Genomic DNA, 26,495 nt, shown 5'->3' with positions numbered 1-26,495 from the left:
CATGCTCTGTATACGTACTAGCATAGCGTATCGTACCGGACTATACGTATTCCGTACACGAGCTTTTTTTAGTATGCTTACACTCAAATTTAAGTACGAGTATGCTACGCATACGAACCATCGAATTAAAAAAGTCCCACATGAATAAAGTTTATCCCTTCCCCATTTTAATATGATCACAGCATAGCTGTTCTACAGAATATACTTTAGCATACGAACCAATTAAATTAACTAATGTAATCACAATCAAGTTTAACAACGAGCTTTCTAGTATGCTCACACAGTGTTCGAGTAATCATTACGAGGGATTAAATGATACGATCCATCAAAATACAAGTTGCTATGCGAATGATCCAGTAAAATAAAATAATACGAGCCAATTAAAATAATTAATTTGGTCACAGCATGGCTGTTCTATGGAGTATGTATAACATACGATTTGGGAGCCCTAGTTTTCTTTAATGAAAACGAAAGAATAGAAAAGATACGATCCAACACATAGGTTGAGTTTCCTATAATAACAACCCCTATAAAGAAGTCACGTGATACAGGTCATTCAACCTTTTCTAGAAACTTCTTCATCCTCCTAACAGTCAACCTTTTTTCCAGGAGCCCGTCTAACGTTCAGGGTAATAAATCTTTCCCCTCCGAATGACCTATCCGATCACACCCTCCCCACTGACATAAAAGTCGTTAAGTAACAGCTGAAATAGACCCCCTGCTGTCCTATTGTGTAGGACTTTACGATCCAGTACTACTTACAAAGGCTACTATACTAATATGTATATATATATATATCAATGTCACTAACTCACTTCTATCTAATTGAAATATTTTTTCATTGTGTTTAGATGTCCGTAATTTTTTAAATTTGATCTAGGCAGTGAATTTTTCGATTATATTTAGTTATATGATTGATAAAAATAAAAATATTATAGAAAGCATTTCAAAATACTCAATGGACTAACGTAGTATAGCTAAATACCCCTGTTATCACTTGAAAGTGATTATTCGATTGTACTCTTTTTCAGTTGGGTGCCATCGTTCACTATCTGGCGTCTGAAAGGACTGTTCTCCTTCTCACCTAAGTAATTACTTTACGAGATTAATTTTATACCTACTTCAAATGGGATGAGGGCGCGTTATGGTAATATATTTACAAGTATGGAAATTCCAAGAACATTTAGAAAATCATATATTTAATTCTATATGAAATAAAAAAATATTAATATGTCAAATGAAAAATTAGATATCAATATGCGAATAGGTAAGCTATTTGCATTTATAAAAAATAAATTTGCATGTTACTCTCAAATTACACTTTTGAAAGGTGTGCCTCTCAGACCAGCATAAGCCGAGTCTAACGATATCACCTGGTCGTGAAAGTGGTATAGTCATAGAATTTTTGTTTGGCATAAGCTCGACTGTTTTCTAAATTATATTGTTACCTACCCCGTGTACGTTCTTTCTTTCATAAATTTAAGATGACTGTATGCTGGACTACAAAAATGTATAGGAAGTATATACAGTGTACTAGGAAAGTATTGGACGTATTAGGAGATGTATACCCTCAGTTACGTCTCAGCGTAGAGCCAACTAAAAATTAGTTTTAAAAACTTCTTACTGAACCACAACTGAGTTGCTAGGTGCAAAGGAAGTTAGCTGTAGGCGTCATCACCCTATTGCATCTGTCGAACAGTGCACCTATCTTCGAGTGCGTATTTCGAGATCTAGTAGAAATAGTTAACTCCGTTTTCAACCAATTACTTGGATTATTTATCCGATGAAGAAATGGAAAATACCTTAAAAAGACAAATTTGGGAGTAACGTATTTGGAAGGAACCAAGGGCGATGATTTCTCTGTAAATTTGAGGGAGCCCACTCAGATGCAGAAGATATACATATAGATCCATTCAAATTATGCCAAATATTGTATATTCATAAATATAATAGCTGCGGCCACATGAGCTTTGAGGGACCCCCCTTGAAAGGAACTCGCAAAAAGCTGAAATTGGGGAAAGGTATTTGTGACAAGTAAACAAGAGCATAGACAACGTAGTCGATTGATTTTTCTTTCTTTAGACATGTTATTCGTGGATTCATAACAAAGCTTGCTCAAATTGGTCTGAATTTGTAAAATTTTCGTTTTAATTAAGGGAAATAAGTCCGAAAGATAAACCGAATGGCACTCTTCACCTAATAGCTTAAATGCATGCAATTGGCAAGTATTTGTGTTAGCTATACAACTGCGAGGAACGTAAGCAAGGATGAGAGGCCGGAATCAAGAATTTCTTTTCATTTCGGATAATATATTTTAATTTTGGGAATGATTTTACAAATTTTAATTTAATTTATTCTTCTATTGAATTTAGACTCACGGAAATGTTTAGGACCCGAACCAAAGTCCTCATACGTGCCTGAGAACCACTATCATTTTGCTCAAGAAACAAGGGCCAAATATAATTTTGTATATTCTGTATGCTCATATCTCTTTTGATGTGTAGTTCTTTGATGTTTAAGCAGGCCGAAAGTTCAGTCAGAACAACGTCTCGATAAAAATTTATATATATATATATATATATATATATATATATATATATATATATATATATATATATATATATATATATATATATATATATATATATTTCTGTTCGAGATGTCATTTCAGACAAGTAGACATTCTTTTAAAATAGATATTCCTCAGTTCCAATAATTTAAACAATGTGACGAGTGAACTTTCAACAAATTAATATAAGATAAATTTGTTATGCTATCACCTTTATCAAATGCCGCTCGATGTGAAAATTGTAGTCTATGTTAAACAACAGTCGTACAAAACATTGATAAATCAGTACATTAATATTAGCCATATTCATTACTTTGGTGAGTTTAATTATTTCAAAGTTTTATAATGATTGGTATCTATTATACTAGCAGACGTTGCTCTATGTTGTGGTTTACAGTTACAAAATATACGTAGTGCGAACATGGATGTATAACAAAAGAAAATTCTCTGATTGGGGAGTGAAAAATTGACTTCATTTTAGAAAGTTGTTGATTCTTTTTGAAATCGTGTTTTCATCTATACGGTGTCTAACTTGGTTGGAAGATTTTGGGCTTTACGTCGAGCTCACCACGAAAACTCTATGAATAAAACGATTTTTTAAAAAATTAAGGTTCTAAGACTATACTTTTCATGCTGAAGATAACATATTTATTAATACAAATAAACGATTATGAAGAAATTGGATTGCATGGAGATGTTTGTGGGTGGGGAAGGGGGACCTGAGAACGCCAGGAATATATCCAAAACCTATGTCCACCACAACAATAATGTTATGATTTCAAAGCACTTTTCCCTAGGAGATGATGATAGCGCTCTTAAATTAAGCCACTGCTCCCCGCAACCAGCCGCTCTTTGAGAAGAAATATTCCATTGACATTGCTGGTTCTATTATATTTATTATTATATTATATACGTATTATTTTGGTCTTCTCCGGGGGACCAGCACTCACAGAGCATGCAAAAACATGTTTGGAAGAAACACTGTCCGCTACTATAGGATGTTTTACCTTAAACATTTATCTAGAACCTGTATCAGATGATCTACGATCGGAAGTCGAAACCGTTTCTTTCTTTCTTTCTTTCTTTCTTTCTTTCTTTCTTTCTTTCTTTTTTTCTTTGTTTTTCGAGGATGGTACACATGTTAATCATAGAACAAGAAGAGAGTTTTAAGAATTTTGTGGAATACTAGAGCACTTAAAGAGATTCGAATTTCTGCTTTCCCCGAGATCAGTATTTATGTAGGTTAAAGAGGTACAAAAAATAAGGAAGTACAGGAAAGAATGTTTTCTAAGATTAGTTGTGCTATTTTGAAAGATGTAAAAAGGGAAGATTGTTACTAAATATTAACAATGTGTTTGTCGTTTTCCTCGGGGTTCTCCCATTTCCTCCCACTTTCTTCATTCCACCATTTCATTCATTTCTCATAATCACCGTTTCCTTTAGCCCAGCCGGCATAAGCGTGACGAAAAACTCAAAAAATTTAATTTTCATTTTTTTTTTACTAAATATTGAACACGCCGACTCAGCCTGTGGTTGACAGAATATAAGCTGTGGGACTAGAATGAATATGAATCGATTCACTAGATTTAAGTAAGTACTTCGTTAAAACGTTAAGTGATATAAAATAATATGTCAGACGCACAGTGGAGAACAGCATGATAGTTACTCTGAGGAAGAATTTTATTTGATCATTTTCTTAATTTTTATCAATGTCCTCCTTAGTCTCGGACCATAGCCGTGGAACGTTAAGATAAAAAATAAAAAAAAACTGATGCAGCTAAATAGATATAGAATAACCCGTTCATTATAATGATTTTTTCTGAGTAGAATAATATATTATTTTCAGCCTTATGTCAGGAGGGGCACGGTGGATCTGTGGTAGAGCGTTTACCTCTGGATCATGGGGTCCCTTTTTCGATCCCCGGCCAAGTAAGTTTGTGGTGGACAATATCGTGTCCATGAGTTTTGTCGGAGTATTTCCGTTTCCTCCCAGATTCTCATTCCACCAATTCTTCTATCGTTATTCATTTGCCTAAAACACCGTTTCCTATATATATATATATATATATATATATATATATATATATATATATATATATATATATATATATATATATATATATATATATATATATATATAAACCAGCATTCTTGGTTCTTTATTCTGGTTTTATGATGAACCCATGTTCAATTCTGTTTATCGTGTCTGAGGTTTTTCAAGGTATTTTCTTCAAGCTTCATTAAACGAATGAAACGTTTCAGTAAGTAGTCACCAACTTTCTTCCATGTCGTTTTATGCTGTTGATTGTTGCTTTTTTTCCAGTATAAATGACCGTCTCAGAATGTATCAGGAACTTGATTAAGTATATAAATAAACATTATTGTTCAATATAAGCTCAATGTATGCAAAAAGTTATGAGGTGTTATGGTCAACTCAACAAAAATTTACTTAGGTGAAAGGGCATTTTAAAATGTCTTCATAAGAGCATGTTGAACAAAATGTTCAGCTATCAATTAGTTATTATTATTGGTGGTGATTTGAGTTTAGCGCCCTTTTCAGCACCAAAGTTAAGTGAAACGTGAACCTACAATTTAGCATAGGATCAATATTGCATGAGCTTCCACGAGAATCGAATCCTGATCTACCGCGCCAAATAGCTAATAGTATTGTTTAAGCTCTGTTGTTATTAATTCTTTCAGTAAATGAGAAGGGCACGTGGCTCAGTGGTAGAGTGCTTACCTATAGTATGTGAGGTTCTTTGTTCGATGCTCGGACAAATAAGCATGTGGTGAACAACATCGTGCTCTTGGGTTTTCTCGGCGTACTCCCGTTTCCTCCTACTTTCTCATTCAACCAATTCTCCAATTATTCATTTCCTTTAATCATTGTCTCCCTTAGCCTAACAGGCATAATCGCGGGACGTTAAACTCAAAGATTTTATTTCATTTTATTTTGAGTAAATAAAAAAGCAGACCCAATGTTGTTTGCCCTTACTACCCGAAACACATTATAAGTACAAAAGTTGTTTGAAATAAAATAGGCCTATATTGAAAATAATAGTCCTTTTTCGATTTCATAAAGATTATATGTGTAAATAAGAAGTTTTGTTAAAATACCGGTCAATGCTTAAATGTACTATGAAATTCATCGTAAACTTAGTAACTATGCCAGTATCATTCTATATCAGAGTAGTGAAATGTTCTCAGTTATTGCAACGCTCTTTTTCAAGACGACAAGAAAGTTTCAACCAATAGGGGTTGTAAACACATTACACACACCCAGAGCAACTGTCAACAGAATTGAGTTGCCATACTTACACATCTGCCGCCGAGAAGAAATCCCACTCATGTGCTTCATTTCTTAAGATTCGCGCCGGCTGAAGGCAAGTTTACCTCGCGCTCTTCCCAACAGATGAAAAAAAGAAAAAAAAACATGGGCAGAGAGGTGGAGAAAAGTAAACCGTAACCATAAATACGCTTTCGCCAAGAATATTAATTAAACTTTTTACTATCATCATTTGAACATAATGCGTTAAAATGATGTACAAATGAACACGCAATTTTTAACAAACGATATTTTTTTATTATTGAGAAATGAAAAATAAAATGCCGTGGCTCTAAACTCACTTGATGTACAGTACATATTAACCATCATCGTCTTTTCCATCATGGAGAGCTAATATTGATATAATCATCATCACCATCATTGCTGCTGTCACCGTTTCCTAACAGTGTGACACGTTTGTTGACAATTTGTAAAATTTCCTCGCGTTGTCCAAGCCTTTTGTATTAAGTCCCATTCATGTTTCATTACATTATTCCGGAATAAATTGTCAACTTCGTCTATTACATCATAACAGAGTTTTTCGACATTCTTTAGTGCAAAATTAGTGTTCTTTCATTTTACATAACTCTTTAAATGTTACCTTATCATATCAATTGCATCGATATGGCAGTTTTGAGTAGGACTGTAAGTAGTGTTGCGCCAGGCCCACAACTAGAAGGGAGCTAAGGAACCTTCCCCCCAAACTTTTTGTGTCCCCCTAGACCTTAACACCAAATGCTATTATTAATACAAAAAACAATTTAGCTATGTGTAAGAGATTTTTTTAATGACTTGACCCCCTAACATATTCATGCCCCCCAAACCTTTGAGGCTGGTTGGGGGCCTGTGTTGCGCACGAGACGAGTGCATTTTCAAATTAGAGAGGAGACGAGAAACATACAAGTAATGATCCTTGTATCGTTATGAAGATCTTTCAAATCTAATGGGGAATTTTGATCTAGACAGACCATGTGTAAATTGAGGTTAGAAAAGTTAGGAGTGTTTTTGTAATATTTATTGTTTTCGTGGGGGAGTAATATTATAACATTTGTTTTTCGTATGTAACTGCTACTACTACTTGTTTGAAAACTAAACTTTTTTTGTTTTTACAAAAACATTGGTCGACTGCATTTTTCTTGTAACACATTAATATTAATAAAAATCAAGGCGTGCGATGATATTTTTATTATATGAAGCATATCGACATCCATATTGTGTTGCACTAAAGTAACCATTTCTCCATTCTTTCCTCAGATCGATTCTTTATCACCACTACATAAACTAAACAAATAGGGCTATGCCTTTTGAAAGTTATTTTGCAAACATAATTCATTTTTCTTTATATCATAAATTAGCCTTTCCCGCTGGTCTAGTGATTAGCGCGTATGGCTTTGGTGAACGTAGCCCTTGGTTCCATTTCCGCTCGGACAGCAAAAAAATAATTTGTCAAGTATTTATTTTAATTAATCATCTGTTTCTTTTAGTCTAAACGGCATAGAAGTGGGACGTTAAACTAAAAAACTCATCCCTTCTTTCGCAATAAATGGTCCACTTTGTCCGTTGGAGGGTTTATCAACTTGGGATCGCGAAGGGAAATGAAAACGATACTTGTAATTAGAACCTAGTAGCAGAAAAATATGTATTTAAAAAAATATATTTTAAACTTCTTATTTTGATAGACATATTTTTATTTCTATACTTTGTTACCAAATACAGCAAAGAATATTAAACAAATAAAGATTAGTTAAAAAACATTTGTAATAAAAGAAGGAGAAACTGGTGAGAAACTGCAAATTGAAACACCAGAAGCAAAAAAAAAAAAAAAACTTACAACTGTAAGCGATTGGCAGCAATAGTGCATGTGATAAAAGGGGTCGTGATATAAAGTGAGATGAGAAAGCCCAGTTTATTGTATCATTAGTAAGTCTTTCGTAGTATTTTATCTTCCATGATTATCGTGTTAAGGAATCAAAGAGCACGAGAATTTAAATTCATTATTATAATAAAAGAATTGCAGAATATATACACCTGAATGTGCCTGTATATATACTTAACTCATACAGATCCTAAATACTAACAGACACATGTAATTTGCAAACAGTCTTACAAAACAAACTGAAATTAAATTTTGTATCAACTACAAACACAATATCAAATGATCCTGAGTGAACAAAATCTTTCGCCTTCTAATTTTTGGCGTTTGGGTAAAAGGAAGAGCGAAGGTTGGAGACGGAGGGTAGAGTGGGAACATGGCAACACCGCCTTGTCACAGAGAAAGTGGAGAGTATTCAGAGTGCCTAACTGACCCCAGCGCCACGTAGAAATTTTTGTTCAGACATTACGTCATTTGTGTAGCACTATACCAATAAAATATCCATTATTGATATTCATTCAGCTGTGTATGACACATTTTCATACAGCATTTTATTGCCGAAGTATTACGGATTGTAACCACATAATAATGTTTAAGTGGCAGAGTTTTCATTCAATAATAATTTAATTAGTACTGGAATTTGACGACTACATACTGTACCACTCAATGAGTGGTAGCTTCTAATTATTTTATTACAAAAGCATGTTTATTTTTTTATTTTCAGTCGCTACTTTCAATACTATTCTTTATTAAATACAACTCTTTTAAATAATTGGTGAAAATACAACTGTTTTCTCCTCTCGCACCTTGCTCGCAATGAATATAAATAAAATATTGGCGTTACTCTAATATAAATTATATTGATATAATTTCGCTATGAAATATGTTACTATCACCCACGTAAAACTTCAAGAAGCATAATTAACAAAACATTCATAATTGACAACGTTTCACTAGAAATGGTAACTAATAACAACTAAAATAATTTCATTATAAAGCTAATTCTAAACATGTGGATTGTTTATGTGTATTCACATTAGACAAAATATGTTCACGAGATATTTGATCAATACAAGAGAGGAAAAGAAAAGGAAATCTGCTGTTTGTATCACAAGTTTACATTTCTATTTACAACCTTATGTTTTCCTGATTGAAAGAAACGTACGGTAATCTTAACCATGCATATTCAACACCTGTATCTAATGATATTATTCTCAGTGAGGTGAAGCATCCGGATGCTTCTCATAGAGAAATATGGATCACTATTTTTGCTTTCTATCCAATGCACAGTGGTTTAAAACAAAATAATAATAATTGTAATATTTTAACTTAATAATAAGTTCTTTGCTTAGTTTGCTCCACTGTTTTCTATCGAAATTACTACCATCATAGATTCAAACCAATAACTGTCCAGAAATTACAGTACAAAGGAAATGTAAAGTTTTAATTGTTAAATGTATGGAAGCTTTTGATCCATTAAAAGCCTAGCATACACTGTAAAAAATAAAACAACATTTAAACACTTTTAGTACAGATGTTGAGTAGGAAATTGATGCAATAGTGTTCATAAAATGTGTTTGCGGCTCCAAAACTATTAATTCTCAACAAACAGTATGCACTATGACATGTTTAAAACACTTCTTCTCGAATACAGTTCGGAAACAAAGTGATGACATTTTGTACATACATCTGGAATATAGTTGGAAAACACAGTATCTAAAAGGGGGGAATACGTGTAATCTGGAGGTGGCAAAAGAACGTCGGTATTGTGTAAAGTGTTCTATTGTGTCGAACAGCAGTTTCTTTATTTCTTGAAGTGTACATATTACACCATGAGCCAGGTGTTATAACTCCCTCCCCTGGGGAATTTTCACTAATATATTATTAATGTTCCTTAGGGTCTTTAGAATTAAAAAAAAGGTATTGTTGTCAACATATAAGTGCAACACCTGGTTTCTTGGATCCTTAACCATTTAGCACCCATTTAATTATGCAGATATCGATAGGATCTCGTTAAATGCATTTAGGTCAGACTGTCATACAACATTGGAATAACCTACACCTCGATCGATTTCTAATAATGTAATCTTCCAGTATGCGTAATGATCGTGACATTTCTGTGTACAAAAGAAAAAAATAAGAGATGGATATTGAAGAAAATTTCGCTTCAAGATTCCAATCTCAAGATTCCTTTAGTTATTACGTAGCAAAACTACAAACTAGGTGAACAACAAAATATGTTTATGTATATGTTCAACCTAAACTGTATATTCCATTCTCATCCATCACGTAGCAGCAAAGGATTTTTTACAGTGTTCAAAATCACCGATATTAATGGAAATAAGCGTATCGCTTTGTGTTTCTATTCCGTTTTGGGTTTATATCGAAACGAAATTATACAGATTACTCTAGTTGCTTTTTCTCATTCGTTATATTATGACACGTTCCCAGTACCGAGAAATCTCCCACGAAGGTTTCATGGTTTCATAATCGATGGTCTAATAGAAAATATTTCAAAAAAGTTTTTACTATTGAGCTGTTATCGTACATTATATTCTTTCTAGTTACTTTGTGTTCTGAAATGAATACAGCATTCTAACATGTCTGCTGATATTTGAAGTTATCAAATAAAATCCAAATTATTGCACAGTTTATGTATTCGAGTTGCATTTGCATACAGGCAATTGCAGTTAATGTAATTTGTAATACGCATGTTTTTAAATTGAAGTAACAGTAAATAGTAATACCGTTTGTATTCTAGTTTATTTAATACAAGAAAATTGCAACAACAAAAGGGATTGCTGTTATGAAAAATCGAAAAATCTGTGTAATATAATAGACTAAACACTAAACAAGAGTGATATGAGAATAAGAAACTTAACCGCAAAAACCTGCCATAAAACTCTTCAGGTTAAAGAACTGCAACACGACAGTAACACTGCAAAACTTTATCGTTTAACATTAGTTAGCATCCAGATTCCTCAGAATAAAACCAGCAAACACGGTTATCATCGCAGGTACAACCAAAGTTAAAAAGATCACCATGATTGCTAAGTCAGTCTGCTGGATCATGCGGGGCTGAAAAATATACATTCTTGTTGGATAATTTTCCATGTTCAAAGCGAACTCCTGCAATACAATATGTAACAGAAATCCTGTTTAACGAGGAACAGTACGTATTTTACCAGAAACAATAAAAAAAACGGGGTAACAAAAAAGGGAAAAGGTGGGTAATGGGAATCGCTGGTGGCATGTTTCATTACAATTGCTAAATGTGTCATTTAACAAGGAACTATTCAAGAAGAAGATAAATCACTAGTGTTACAGATGGAAGATGGAGATCTCATAGCAGCGAAGTGAGGTACCCCAACGTGTGCCATAAAGACCATGCAAGTAGTGACTAGACACAAACCTAGTGAAAATGAAATATTCAAAAAGATACTTACAACGCACTTGAGAAAATGTTTATGAAGGGTTGTGAATATGTCCAGTAGCACAAAATTAAGGAGTTCAATGTAGAATTGTGAAGGTCTATCTGGGAAAATATCTGATGTATGTTCAAGAAGAAGGTCCAAATAGCGTTAATAAATGAAATCTTTGAGATTTACGTCCCACGGTTATGCCGGTTAGGCTAAACGAGATGGTGATGATGAGTAATGAATTCAATGGTGGAATAAAGAAAGTGGGAGGGAACGGGATAACCCCGAGAAAACCCGCGCACACGGTGTTTCTCCACCACAAAGTTCACTTGGCGGGGGCTGGGATCGAACCCGGGACCCCAAGCACCAGAGGTGAACACTCTACCACTGAGTCACCGCGGCCCCAACAATTATTTCGAGTGGTGCGCCAAAAGTAAACCTGCACATATTATCTATGCCAAGTGAGATACTTTCATATCTTCCAACGCAAATCTTTTAGAAGACAATAAAAAGGAAATTAGTGAAAGAATTACAATTTTTCAAGAATTATTTCGAGTGGTGTGCCAAAAGTTAACCCGTACGCTTGCTTCATTTATGGCGTTTCCTAACTTGCTACAATCATAAAAGAGTAAAAATCCCAATGAAACTAACATTATGATATGCTATAATTTACCTGTAATTTATTTATTTCCAAAAGCGCATATTAGATGCACCAAACAATTTAAGTAATTCAAGTTGTTACATCAGTTTCCGCCACTACGTGAATCAACTAGTCATATTAATTTCTAAAACTCCCTCTATTATTTACACTTGTCGTATATTTCATTTAAAGACCAATGTTAAAAATATTTACGTTTAAAAAGAATACTATATTTGCATACCTGACAATAATATATGGTTACCAGAGTAATAAAACGACTAGTGTGATCTTCCTGATTGAGCAGTTTAAACCTCTGCGTAATCGTTTACTCCCTAGCCTACTAATTTTACACCCTTTTCAAAGGGTGTAAAATCATATTTTATGCCTCCCTTACACCTGTACGTGGAACGTTAACACCGAAATGGTGTATACGTGACACCTAAGGGTGTTTCGTTAACAAAAACACACCACTCCTGAAAAGGGTACTTTGGGGTGTTTCATTACACCATATGATTTACAGTGTAGAAGCATGTGTGTTGGCATCAATCATAATTTTCCTGATACAGCTGAAACAAATATCTTGCGCTAAAGGTTTGGTGACTCGGGTTTATCAAGGACTTGTGTCTTTGTGCTTGCAGACAAAAGGGTATATATAAACTAAATAAGGGAATGAGTTAAATCTCAGGTTTCGTAATGTAGTTTTTCTAAGCAGGCTACCACAAAAGAACTGATTTGGTAACAGCTCACATTATCAGTGAATCTGCTCCTATAACCAAAAGGCTTTCTGACCGATCTGCACAGAGCGAGTCTTCAAGGAATTGATCTTTAGGTGTGATACTTGCATAAACAATTTCATCTCGAATACCTGGTGAAAGAACAAACTATAGCGCACGTTTGAAATGTTTCAACAACTTCTAGTTCTGTTTACACATTTTGCATTCTTGTAACACTATTTGGTGTTCTTGCTAATTTTTTCCAGACAGAACTTGTCATTTCTATATTGAACTCCTTATTTGTGTGCGACTGGACATATGCATAAAGCTGCATACTATATTTTTCATGTGTTCTGTACAAGGGTGTTATAAATTGAGGATCTGCCCATACGTATCTTCATCATAAGTAGTGAAAAAATGATCGATCTGGCTCAGCGTTTAACAACTCACAAGCCCCTGGGAAAATGACCACCGTGCACCGTGAGCCCACGGGAAAATGACCACCGTGCTCCGTGAGCCCACGGCCTTTTACGACCTCCATTTAGGGGTGAACTCGTTCTCTTTTACGACCTCCATTTTAAGGAGGTGTACTCGTTCCCTACGAACACAGCAGATAACACATAACATTACGTAACACACAGCAGAACACATAACACATAAGAGTACGTAACATAACAAGGGTGTAATCATTCTCTTTTATGAACATATTTTTCAACCCCTATTTTAACATAGGAGATAACACATAAGATTACGAACACATAGAAGAGAAGATAACACATAACATAGCAGGGGTGAACTCGTTCCCTTTTATGATTACTTTTTCAACCTGGGTTCTATAGTTTATGTGGCATACGCCCTTTCTATGACAATTTTAACCGATTTGGATGAAACTCGGTATATGAGGGTTTTCGACCATGCTGATTACAAATATCATACTTATTTTTATCTGTGGCATACGCCCTTTCTATGACACCTAAAACCTAATAACTCAAAAATGAAGCCACATATTGAGATGTTGTTTCCAAATCTAGTAACTGGTCATCAACTACTACAAGTTCCAGAATACTGATCACCGAGGTCAAAGGTTAAAATACTTAAAACCTAATAACACGAAAACTGAGCCACATATTGAGGTGCTTTTTCCAAATCTAGTAATTGGTCATCAGGTACTACAAGTTCCAAAATACTGATCATCGAGGTCAAAGGTCAACATACTTAAAACCTAATAACACGAAAACTGAGCCACATATTGAGATGTTGTTTCCAAATCTAGTAACTGGTCATCAACTACTACAAGTTCCAAAATACTGATCATCGAGGTCAAAGGTTAACATACTTAAAACCTAATAACACGAAAACTGAGCCACATATTGAGGTGCTGTTTCCACCAACTACTACAAGTTCCAAAATACTGATCATCGAGGTCAAAGGTCAACATACTTAAAACCCAATCACTCGTAAACGAAGCAACATATTGAGGTGGTGTTTCAACATTTAGCAATTGGTCATCAACTACTACAAGTTCCAAAATAATGTCCATCGAGGTCTAAGGTCAACATACTTAAAACCTAATAGCTCGAAAACGGAGCCAAATATCGAAGTGGTGTTTCCACATTTAGTAATTGGTCATCAACTACTACAAGTTCCAAAATACTAATCATCGAGGTCAAAGGTCAACATACTTAAAACCCAATCACTCGTAAACGAAGCAACATATTGAGGTGGTGTTTCCACATTTAGTAATTGGTCATCAGGTACTACATGTCCCAAAATTAGTGGCCATCGAGGTCAAAGGTCAACATACTTAAAACCAAATAACTCTTAAATGGAGCCACATACTCAGGTGCTGTTTCCAAATCTAGTAATAGATCATCAACTACTACTACAATTTCCAAAATAATGATCATCGAGGTCAAAGGTCAAAGTACTTAAAACCTAATAATACGAAAACTGAGCCACATATTGAGGTGCTGTTTCCACATTTAGTAATAATATTGCTGAGATTCGGATATTATATTAAATCGCTCCATTTTTTTTGCTGTTTATCTAACTTTTAGAATATTGTAAAATCGTTAATGCTTGCTGTTTTATCTTAATTGCTGTCTTCCAACTATAGAACACCAATTAGTGTTTTTTCTAATAACCTATTATTCTTAACGTTCAACAATTATTCACTGTAAAGCAATGCTTATAGAATTCTTTTCTCGGAAAAAGCAGCTGTTTGCATGAAAAAGTAATTAAGATTGTTCCAACTATAGAACACCAATTAGTGTTTTTTCTAATAACCTATCATTCTTAACGATCAACAATTATTCACTGTAACGCTATAAATTGAAAGCAAAATTCTTCTCGGAAAAAAATCAGGTGTTTGCAAGAAAAAGTAATTGGGACTGTTCCAACTATAGAACACCAATTAGTGTTTTTTCTAATAACCTATTATTCTTAACGATCAACAATTATTCACTGTAACGCTATATTGAAAGCAAAATTCTTCTCGGAAAAAATCAGGTGTTTGCAAGAAAAAGTAGTTGGGACTGTTCCAACTATAGAACACCAATTAGTGTTTTTTCTAATAACCTATTATTCTTAACGATCAACAATTAGTCACTGTAACGCTATATTGAAAGCAAAATTCTTCTCGGAAAAAATCAGGTGTTTGCAAGAAAAAGTAATTGGAACTGTTCCCACTATAGATCACCAAAAGTGTTTTTCCCAATAAGGTATTCTTTCTAAAGCTGTAAATAGAAAGAAAAAGGAATTTTACTTTGCAAAATCCGCACCGAAAATTTTGAACCGAAAGATATGCCGTATTAACTAGCTATGTATTATTTAAGCAAAACGAATGGCTAAATTTGAGAAAGCGAACATGGACCATTTTACTCAAATTTGGATGGAGTATTTATCTTTGTATGAACCAGAAAAAAAACAATGAAGAAGATCCGTTTTAACTAGTTCCATATTTCTGTACAATTTTGTATTACTCAAATAAACGAAATTTTATTTTTTGTACCAATCACAAGAAAATCAAAGAAGGATCATTTAAACCTTTATGTGCTATTTAAATAAACGAAGGAATAAATTTGAGTGATCTATTCAATTTTATACCAATCAGAAGAAAAGCAAAGATATACCATTTTAACTATTTAAACAAATGAAAAGATAAATTTGAATGACCTATTCAATTTTGTACCAACGAGAATTGCCATTTTGTACTACTTCAATAAACAAAAAAACCGAAGAAGGTTCATTTTAACTAACTCAGACTTTTATACCATTTTGTACTACTCCAATAAACGAAGGAATGCCAACCAGAAAAAAAAGAAGTGAAGATTAGTTGGATTATTTTCTTTTGTATCAACTAGAAAAGAGAAGAAGAGCTACTTTAACTTGCTCATTATGTACTGTTTAAACAAACGAAAATTGACCATTATGTAACTTTTGAACTTACTGAAATGTTCTATTTTTGTATCAATCAGAAAAACCCGAAGAAGTATCATGTTAAGAAGTTCATAATTTCGATGTTCTACTTTTTATACCAACGAGAAAAAAATGAACTAGCTGAATATACGAAAGAATAAATTTAAGTGACCTATTCAATTTTGTACCAATGAGAAATGTCATTTTTAACTGGTTCAGAATTTTACTACTCAAATAAACAATGGAATATTGTAACATTTTGGAGTTTTATAATTTGTGTCAACTTCAACAAACAAAAGGAAAAAGCAAAAAAAAAAAAGGATCATTTTAACTAGTCTAATAAACGAAGGCATAAATATGAGTGAGCTATTTAATTTTGTAGTAACCAAAGGATTTTCACGAAAGAACAAAATTGTACTAATCAGAAAAAGCAAAGAAGACCCATTTTAACTAACTGAGAATTTCTGTACCTTTTTGTACTATTTAAACAAACGATGGGATAAATTTCAGTGAACTGTTTTTTGTACTAACCAGAAAAATCGAAGAAGGTATCTTTATAATAGCTCAATGAACGAAAGAACAAATTTGGGTGTTCTACTTTTTTATACCAAACAAGGAAGAACCATTTTAACTTGCTGAGTATTTTATACCATTTTGTACTACTCAAAGCAAAAAAAGTCCTTTTTAACTAGCGCAGAATTTATGTAAGAATAATTTCGATGTTCTACTTTTTTATACCAAACAAAGAAGAACCATTTTAACTTGCTGAGTATTTTATACCATTTTGCACAACTCAAATAAACGAAAGAAAAGCAAAAAAGACCTTTTTAACTAGCGCAGAATTTCTGTAACGCAAAAATTAATTTGGATGGAGTAACAAGAAAGAAAGCAAAGATATGTCATATTAACTATTTAAATAAACGAAGGGATAAATTTAAGTGATCTATTCCATTTTGTACCAAGAAGAAATGCCATTTTTATCTAGCTTAGAATTTCTAGTGCATGTTGTATTATTTAAACAAAACGAAGGGCTAAATTTGAGAAAGCGAACATGAACCATTTTACTCAAAATTGACCATTATGTAACTTTTGAACTTACTGAAATGTTCTATTTTTGTATCAATCAGGAAAACCCGAAGAAGGATCATTTTAAGAAGTTCATAATTTCGATCTTCTACTTTTTATACCAACGAGAAAAAATGAAGTAGCTGAATATATGAAATAATAAATTTAAGTGACCTATTCAATTTTATACCAATGAGAAATGGCAAACGAAGTAATGCATTTGAGTGAGCTATTTAATTTGAAAAACCGAAGTTTAGTATTTTATAGCATTTTGTATTATTTCAACAAAGAAAGGAATAAGCAAAAAGAAGGGTCATTTTATATCATTTTAAACTAGTCTAATAAACGAAGGCATAAATATGAGTGAGCTATTTAATTTTGTAGCTGAGTATTTTAACGAAAGAACATAATTGTACTAACCAGAAAAAAACCGAAGAAGACCCATTTTAACTAACTGAGAATTTCTGTACCTTTTGTACTATTTAAACAAACGATGGGATAAATTTGAGTGACCTGTTTTTTGTACTAACCAGGAAAATAGAAGAAGGTACCTTTGTACTAGCCCAATGAACGAAAGAGCAAATTTGGGTGTTCTATTTCTTTTTTTACCAACGAGAACCATTTTTAACTGACTTAGAATTTTATAACTTTTTGAAAAAAACAAGGAAATAGCTCAGCATGTTACAGCTTTTTGTGTTTTTGGTCTACCCAATTTAAACAAACAAAGGAATAAATTTGTGTGAGCTATTCACTTTTATAGCAAGCAGAAAAAGGAAAGAATAAATTTGAGTGGCTTAAGCAAAGAATGTCAATGGTAACTAATCTTTTTGTGCTATTAAATTTGAGTGATCTATAGAAGAATGAATAAATTTTGTTTGCAATTAAAAAAAAAACGGAGGTCTATTTTATGTACATTTTGTACTATTCAAATAAACAAAGAAATACCATATTCTGCTACTCAAACAAACGACGGAATAAGCTCAGAATTTCTATACCTTTTTGTGTTATTCAAATAAACGAAGGAATAAATTTGTGTGACTTATACCAACCATGAAGGTTCATTATATCATTTTGTATTACTCTATTTCATTTTTGTAACAATCAGAAGAAGAAGACAGCTCAGAATTTTATACCTTTGTGGTGTTACATTTTGTATATTTTTGTGTCATCCAGAGAACAATTTAAATTGACTCTCCCGTCACTAAGAAAGGCTTATAAAATATTTGAACGTAAGATTTAACAAACCAGAATTGCGTCATAATTGTGTAGAACAGACTCCATAATAATTTGCGTAACATCATGCATGGCCATTTTTGATCACAGCAGAAGTTTTCAAAGTTCCATGTTGCTGCAGATATTTAACATTTGTATTGCTAGTATAGCTAGGGTCCTAAGGTACTGCGTATTGCTCAACGATTCAATTATTTTTTAAAACATTTTTCCTCGTCTAAGGTAAAGTATATGAAACTTCAAATATATATTTTTGCATTTATGTATTTTATTATAATGGAATACAAGTTTATGGAGTATATTTGGAAAATAATAGAACATACATCATGATGTTATATTGCCTTGAAACATATTATTAAACACGGAGAATGCATAGAACACCTGAGAAAACTATTTATTTGATTTGTTTTTACTGAAGAGCAGAAAAATGACTAGCATGGAGATTGTTTATGTTTCACCTGGAGAAAAAGAAATGCAGCGTGAAAACGAAAAACCTATACTGTTAATCCAGCCGTCTGACCCCGATTTGCCAGATGAATTACGTGATAAAGTGAGAATCATATATCCAACACAAAAAATAGAAGAAGTGTATTATTTTAGACGCTATAATAGATATAATGATGAAATACTCCCGAAAAGTGATGATGACAGTGTATCAAATATTACCTGTTTTGAACTGGAAGCTAATGAGTGTGACTGTACTAGTGAAACTATTAGTGATACATGTGTTATACAATTATTTAATGAGTATACACCAAATTCAGTATTATTATGTGAAGCATGTTCTAAACATAATGAGAATGAAAAAGATCACAACTGTTTGCTGCAGTATGATTACGAATTATTGCAAAAGGTGTGGACGATCTTAATTAAACGTGAAATGAGAGAAAAAATCTATAAATTTTATATAGAGAAGCATTTTAAAAGTTGTAATATTAAGAACACTTATACTTTGGAGAAAAAATTTAATCTGGTATATGAATACATTACAGAGTGTGATTATTATATCAACAAAATAGTAGAAATGTTTTTAGAGAAAGATAAACAATTATTTAATTCTGTAAATGAACACAGCCCACTGTAGCATATGCATTTGATTGTGTAAGAATAGAAGAACTTGAACTGTTAACTGGATCAATTTGTAGTACTGTAATATTAAGAATTTAATAGATAACTAACATTGGACTCTGGCAACTGAATTGCCAGGGAGAGTCAATTTAATTTGTTCTCTGGATGACACAAAAATATACAAAATGTAACACCACAAAGGTATAAAATTCTGAGCGGTCTTCTTCTTCTGATTGTTACAAAAATGAAATAGAGTAATACAAAATGATATAATGAACCTTCATGGTTGGTATAAGTCACACAAATTTATTCCTTCGTTTATTTGAATAACACAAAAAAGTATAGAAATTCTGAGCTTATTCCGTCGTTTGTTTGAGTAGCAGAATATGGTATTTCTTTGTTTATTTGAATAGTACAAAATGTACATAAAATAGACCTCCGTTTTTTTTAATTGCAAACAAAATTTATTCATTCTTCAATAGATCACTCAAATTTAATAGCACAAAAAGATTAGTTAAAAAGTTCAGACTTCTAGATCTGCTTTTCGCTCTCTTATGTGTCCTTTAACTAATTTCTACAGTTACTTAGTGAATCACATATACATATATTACAGATGTCGTATCTCTTTCTCTTGTCTCTACATCATGTCTGGAGATGAATGTTTTGACAATAGGTTACAAACACGATTTTAAAAATAATACGATCTGCGATATCAGTGAGACATATTGTGGTGTTTAATTTAACATATAAAACAATAAATAGAAAAACTGAGAATACGAATCTTTTCGTGCACTGATGCCTCAATAACAGTGCACTGATGCTTCAAATCTGTGTCTTTTCTCCCTTCACCTATGTTAATTCCCTAGTCAAAATAAAAACTCTTCAAAATTAATCACAATTTCTTATGCAACCTTCCCTTCCTTGCAGTACTGCGCGATCACATACCCGTCACAGCGATGTAAAGGCACTTTTGGCGACGAGGATACATGTGATGCACATATACATCACAAGTCCTATTCAACATCTTCGAAACAATCGAATATGTGCTACTTGTAAATCACGTGCATAGGACATATGCAATGCACACGTGCACGTCCTGCACAACTGATTTACACCTGCTGCGCAGGTGATTTACAAGTAGCACATATTCGATTTACACGTAGCACATAGGTGATTTACATGTAGGATAGCGGTGATTTACATGTAGCACACAACTGATTTACATGCGGTAACCAGGTGATTTACATGTAGAACAGAGATGATTTACACATAACACACAGGTGATTTACACGCAGTACCCAGATGATTTACATGTAGGACAGAGGTGATTTACACGTAGCACACAGGTGATTGACACGCAGTACCCAGATGATTTACATGTAGGACAGAGATGATTTACACGCAGTATCCAGATGACTTTCATGTAGGACATATGTGATTTCCTCGTAGTGCAAAGGTGATGTAAAAGCATATTCGAGATGCAACGGAAAAAAAGAGTTTATATATTTAGTGCCTTACGCTGTAACACCATCTATAACGCAATTTTTTTTTGCTAGACGCAGCTAGTACCCACCCAAAGGGTTACGCCCTTTATTTGGGATGCGGAGTTGACAGGAACTTTAGCTGTTAGGCTATTGTCGTCAGGCAAAGGAGATTTAATTAACTTTATTATATTTGAACTTCATTATCATTAGAGGACATTATGGCCTTTAACCATAATCATCAGGTCTGGAAAAGGGAAATGTACACTGGCGAGCAATTCAATATGAGAGTGGAGAGAGTAGAGAATCAGTGAAAATGAAAATGAAACAATGAGGTGCACTTGACATCACAACACAATACAGAGAAGAGGGTTAGAGAGACGAATGAGTATTATCTTCTGTCCAGGGTCTGCTCTGGACGTAAAGGAGACGAAGGGAGCCCTGTTAGTGCGGGGAAGTCACTGTGCAACATGAGATGGAATGATGAAGGGTGGGGGGAGTGCAATGAGAAAGTCTTCAAGAAGTTGAAAGTCTTGACTATTTGGTGGGAGAACGTAGTGGAACAGAGTAAACAGCAGAGAGAGTGGAGAATGCCGGAGAATTGTTGATGGTTTGCGGAGAGTGGCTTCGTGGCTAACGCCATTTTTTTACAGTCTACCTGTTTAAAGGGTTGCGTCCTTTCTTCGGGGAAGTGTTGCATTGATATTGTGGAGGCTATAACAATTATGGTTGGTCTAAGGGTTTTTCTCTTTATTCATTATTTTAAAGACATAAGCATATATACATTAGAAATAAACTTGAACTGGTGATATACATAAATAAAATAATAATAACAGAAAATGTGTAGGGAGGCGATGAGTAATATGAAACAAGAAAATAACAAAATTAGTGCAGTACATTAGGTTCAGTGCGTGAATATAACAACAAATATGAAAACATTAAAAGGAATAACAAGTTATAGCAAAATGTAGCAGGCATAATAGAAATCATAGGAATAATTATTTGAAATGATGATGAAATGAGGATGAATTGTTCTGGACGCCACAACACGAGGTTCTGTTAGTGAACAGATGTGGTTATCTTCTGTTCCTGGGGCTATTCAGGAACTGATGTAGACATGAGAGGCCCATGTTAGTAGGTATTTACTGTGCATATGATGGATATATGGAAGATGAGAGATGACGTGGATGATATATAGCAAATACTTCTGGGTCGCGGTCGGCAGGATCTATTTGCAAGGTGTACAATGTAAGATAGTACTGTAGCGGAGAATCAACGTATCGTGGTGGTGCATCATTGTCTCGGTCATAGCACTAACGCCTTTTCATTCATTCATTCATTCTTTCTTGGCAGGCCTTTTGGCCTCTGGGGGAAGTTTCGGGCCGAAGCCCTTGCCTTCATTCAATGTTATGGGATTCTCAGGTAGTGAGACTGTTAGTTAGCTTGGGTTGTGCTTGCAACTGTCGCAAGGGCCCTCTATGCAGTCGTGGGTTGAGTTAGGTTCAGCGTTGTGGTCCTGGCATCTTGTAGGAGTTTCTTCTTGGGATTTTTGTTCCTATGGCTGCTATATGCGGGTGAGGGGAATTCGTGATTTTTCTCCATAAGTTGGCAAAACGTCTTTCCCTGACTTCCTGAAGAAATGGAAGATCGAGGTCTTCATAGATTTGATCCAATCTCGTGTCCTTTGAGTGTCCTGTGATGGCCCTGGCTGCTCTGGTTTGTACAACTTGTTGGGCGTTCAATCTGCTTTTGGATGTGTGTTCCCACGCAGGGTGAGCGTATAGGAGAATGGGGCGTATGCTCATTTCGTATACGTGTCGTCGGGTTTTGTGTGTGAGGGATGGGGAGAGGAGAATGGGAAGGAGGGCTTGGAGCCTTTGCAACGCTTTCTTAGTTGTTGTTGCTACATGGGTGTCGAATAGCAGTTTCCTGTCGAGTTGGACTCCTAGGTACTTCGCTTCGTCGGCTTCCGTGAGAGGTGAACCGGCTAAGTGGAATTGGAGATGCTGCCGGGTACGGTACCTGGTGAAGTCTACGACGACTGATTTCGTTGGATTGATTTTGATCTTCCACTTCTCTGTCCAAAGATCTAGTTCTTCTAGATGTCTTCGAAGATAGGTGGAGGCATATCTGATGTTCCCATGACTTGCAAAGATAGCCGTGTCGTCTGCAAAGGTAGCCAGGGTTGTGGTTGGGGTGGTGGGTATGTCAGCTGTGTATAAGGCGTAAAGGATGGGGGAAATGCAGCAGCCTTGTGGGACCCCTGCGTGGATGGTGCGTTGAGTGGTGGTGGTTCCTGCGTGGGCAACTCTGAATTTCCGGTCTCTAAGATACGAGATGAGGAGCCGTATCTGGTAGTGTGGGAAGCGCTGCTTGTGTAATTGTGGATGAGTCCGTCGTGCCACACCTTGTCGAAGGCTTTCTCCACGTCCAGAAACACTCCCAAGGTGTGGCCTCCTTCGTTAAATCTGTCCGTCAGTAGTTCAACCACATGAACGAGTTGTTGCTCAGCGCTGTGGCCTCCACGGAATCCAAATTGGTGGTCTGGTAGAAGCTGGGCGTTCTCGATGTGTTGAAGGAGTCTGTTCTGGAGAATCCGTTCAAATACTTTACTAGCGTGCGACAGAAGACTGATGGGCCTATAGTTCGATGGTTTTGTTCTTGTCTTTCCTGATTTTGGTATCATCACTATTCGGGCTTCCTTCCATGATTGAGGATAGTGGCCTAGCAAGAGTATCGCGTTGAAGATTCTGGTGAGCAGCACGAGGGCCTTCCGTGCGAGATGTTTCAGGGCCTGCGGACTGATGTTATCTGGGCCTGAGGCTCTATGGGCGTTGATTTTTCTTATGGTCCTTTCTACTTCCCGCGAGGAGGTGAGTACTTCAGGTGGAGTTGGATCTTCTATTGGTGTGTGGTGGAGACTGCGATGAAATTCTGCGCGGATGTCGGCTGGTGCTGGGTGCGGGAGTTGTTGCATTGTTGTTTCCAGACTGTCTGCAAAGAGTTCCGCCTGATCCTTCAGGTCGTGGAGCATACCTTGTGGTCCTTGAAGGGAAAAGATTCTGCTTCCTGAGGATGGCCGCGAGATGGCGCGGACCAGCCTCCAAAAGTCTCTGCTGGGGCTTTCAAGTTCCTGCAGTTTGGCATTCCATCTGGTTAACTTGATTCTTAGTAGGCGTTTGCGCACCCTCGTTGTCAGGTTGTTCGAGAGCGTTTTGTAGCTTGGGTGTCTGGTCCGTTGCCACTGTTTCCGAGCCCAGCGTTTGAGGTGGATCAGAAATGTGGTCCGGCGTTCCTCTGCTGTTGTGGGTTGCGGCTGTCCTCTGGTCTTGGTGGTGGTGAGCCTGTGAGCGGTGTTGATGGTAGTTGTGATTGTTTTGACTGCAGCCTCTAGCTCGTCCATCGTGCCAAGGGCAGTCGTGTGTCTGTCAGTTCTGCCATCAGTTGTGTGAATTGGTCCCAGTCAGTGGTGGCGATTGTCGGGAGTCGAGAGCTATTGAGGTGATGGGTTATGGAAACTGTTTGTGAACTGGTATGTGGTCAGAGCGCATGGCATGTATGACCTCCGGGCCTACAAGGATTGCAACGTTGGCCAGTAGAACCATGTCCAGCACATCCGGGCGACCTCCGTTCCGAGGGTAGTGTGTGGGCTCTGTTGGTGCAGATGGGATGTAGTCCATGTGTCGCAGAGCTTGATGTAGTAGTCTGCCGTTGGCGTTGGAGACCCTTGAGTTCCACTCTGGATGTTTGCAATTTAAATCGCCACCGATGACGATTTTCCTTCCTAGTTGGCGCAGCGTCTGGAGATCACGTGTTTCCAGCCTGGTTCCTGGTGGTCGGTAGGCGGCGATCAATTGCATGGGTCCTTCGGGTGAGTGCAATGTGACTCCCGTGACCTCGAGGGAATGCAGTTGCATGGGTGGGAGTGGGTCGTGGGGTAGGGAAGTTTTGATCAGGATTGCTGTTCCCCCTCGGCTGGTTGCTCCGGGGCGATCTGTTCGGTAGACGCTATAGTTGCCTAGGTGAAAGGAGATGGGAGGTTTGAGGAGGGTTTCGGTGACTAAGAGGACGTCGACTCGTTCACGATGGAGGAAGTCTTCCACGATGGGTTTCTGAGTGCGGATACCTTACGCATTCCAATGGATGACACGTAGGTCACGGGAGACGTTGCGCTTAGTTTGAGCCATCGTCCATGAGCGTGGCGACTACTTCCAACATGGTGGTCATCTTGCTGATTGGGTCAGTGGCGGCAGCAACTTTCTGGAGGCCTTTCTTCAGATTGACAAGGAAAGTCTTGAGATTGAGTCCTTGAAATAGGGACATGATTTCCTTGATCGTGGACCCTATGGAGTTGTCGTTGGCGGCCTTCTCACTCGGTGTGGCGCTGGGTGGCGGTTGCGTTGGCTGGTTCTGTGTTTCAGTGCTTCGGTTGCCTTGGTTCCGGCTTTTCTCTTGTGTGTTGTTGGTTTTTCCCTTATGTGATGTGGGCGGTTCTGCTTGGTTGTAGTCGTTGGTCTGCATGGGCGCTGGATCTTTCGGTGGTGGGGGAGGCTTGCTGTCGGGAGGGTTTGGCTAAGGTTGGTTGTCTTTTCTTTCCATGGTTGTCTCCTCGCTCGTTCTGCCTTGAGTAGGGGACATCCTTGGTAACTTGATGGGTGATTTCCCCCGCAGTTCACACACTTGGCGGGAGTTTCCCTGGAAGTTTTCGGGCACATTGTGCTAAGGTGAGGGTTCTCGCACTTGACACATCTGGGGTTAGCCCGACAGTATTTTTGGGAATAAACCAATCGCTGGCATCGGTAGCACTGCAGCACGTTCTGCCCTCGATAGGCTTCCACTTGTATTCGATAATTCATCAGATATTTCAGATTATATATTTCGGCTAGTCCTGGCGACTTCTCAAGTGACACTAGGAACAGGGGGAACAGGGGGCGCTCGCCTCGTTCGTCACATCGTCCCTTGAGCTGAGTGACTGACTCCACTGGATAGTTCAAGGATTTCAGTTCGGCTTCAATTTCAGTTACTTCTTACTTTTCTGATGACTACCTTAAGTGGTCGGCCTGCTTTGGGGAGTTCGGATGCGTACTGCGTGTTGGTCTGCATGCAGTACCTTTCAATTTTGGCGTAGTCTTGCATTGTTGAAAATTGAAATCTGATGGAGTCCTTGCAATGCCTGGCGATCGGTGGGACCTGGCAGAGTTTGGACATGGAGCGGATGAAATTATGTTGTTTTTCGATGCCATACACTATCAGGGGGGGACATTCCTCTTGGCCACTGATGGTACGTCATCGTCGTCAGTTTGAGTGTCTGGGTTGTGGTCATCTGTCTGGGGAAGGGCTGCAAACTTGTTTCGATCCCGAAAGTCCACTAATGGGGCGGTTGGAGTTGTATTTGGTCTTCTGGCCCTTTTCTTGGGGTGCTTGAATTCGGCGTCTGAATATTGGGAGTCACTCTCGTCAGCGTCTGACGTCATTTCTATAAGATTGCTTGATGGGTCGTCTGTTTTGCCATGGATGTCGGGTGTTGGTGGCAGGGGAATGCTGCCGGAACTTTTAGTGGGGGGGGCCGCTGGTGGTAGCAACTGATTCTAGCTCTTCCTGACTGAGTGGTGGGATAGGCTTGTTCGATGCACTACGGCGTCGTTGCACTGTCCCGAGACTAATGAACTTCTTTGACTTGAACTGTTTGGTTAAA

This window comes from Thermobia domestica, chromosome 18 (genome assembly GCF_964235325.1).
Source record: "Thermobia domestica chromosome 18, izTheDome1.hap1.1, whole genome shotgun sequence".
Taxonomy (NCBI): Eukaryota; Metazoa; Arthropoda; class Insecta; order Zygentoma; family Lepismatidae; genus Thermobia; species Thermobia domestica.
The sequence above is the reverse complement of the archived record's forward strand: the minus strand, read 5'-3'. Positions refer to the sequence as shown.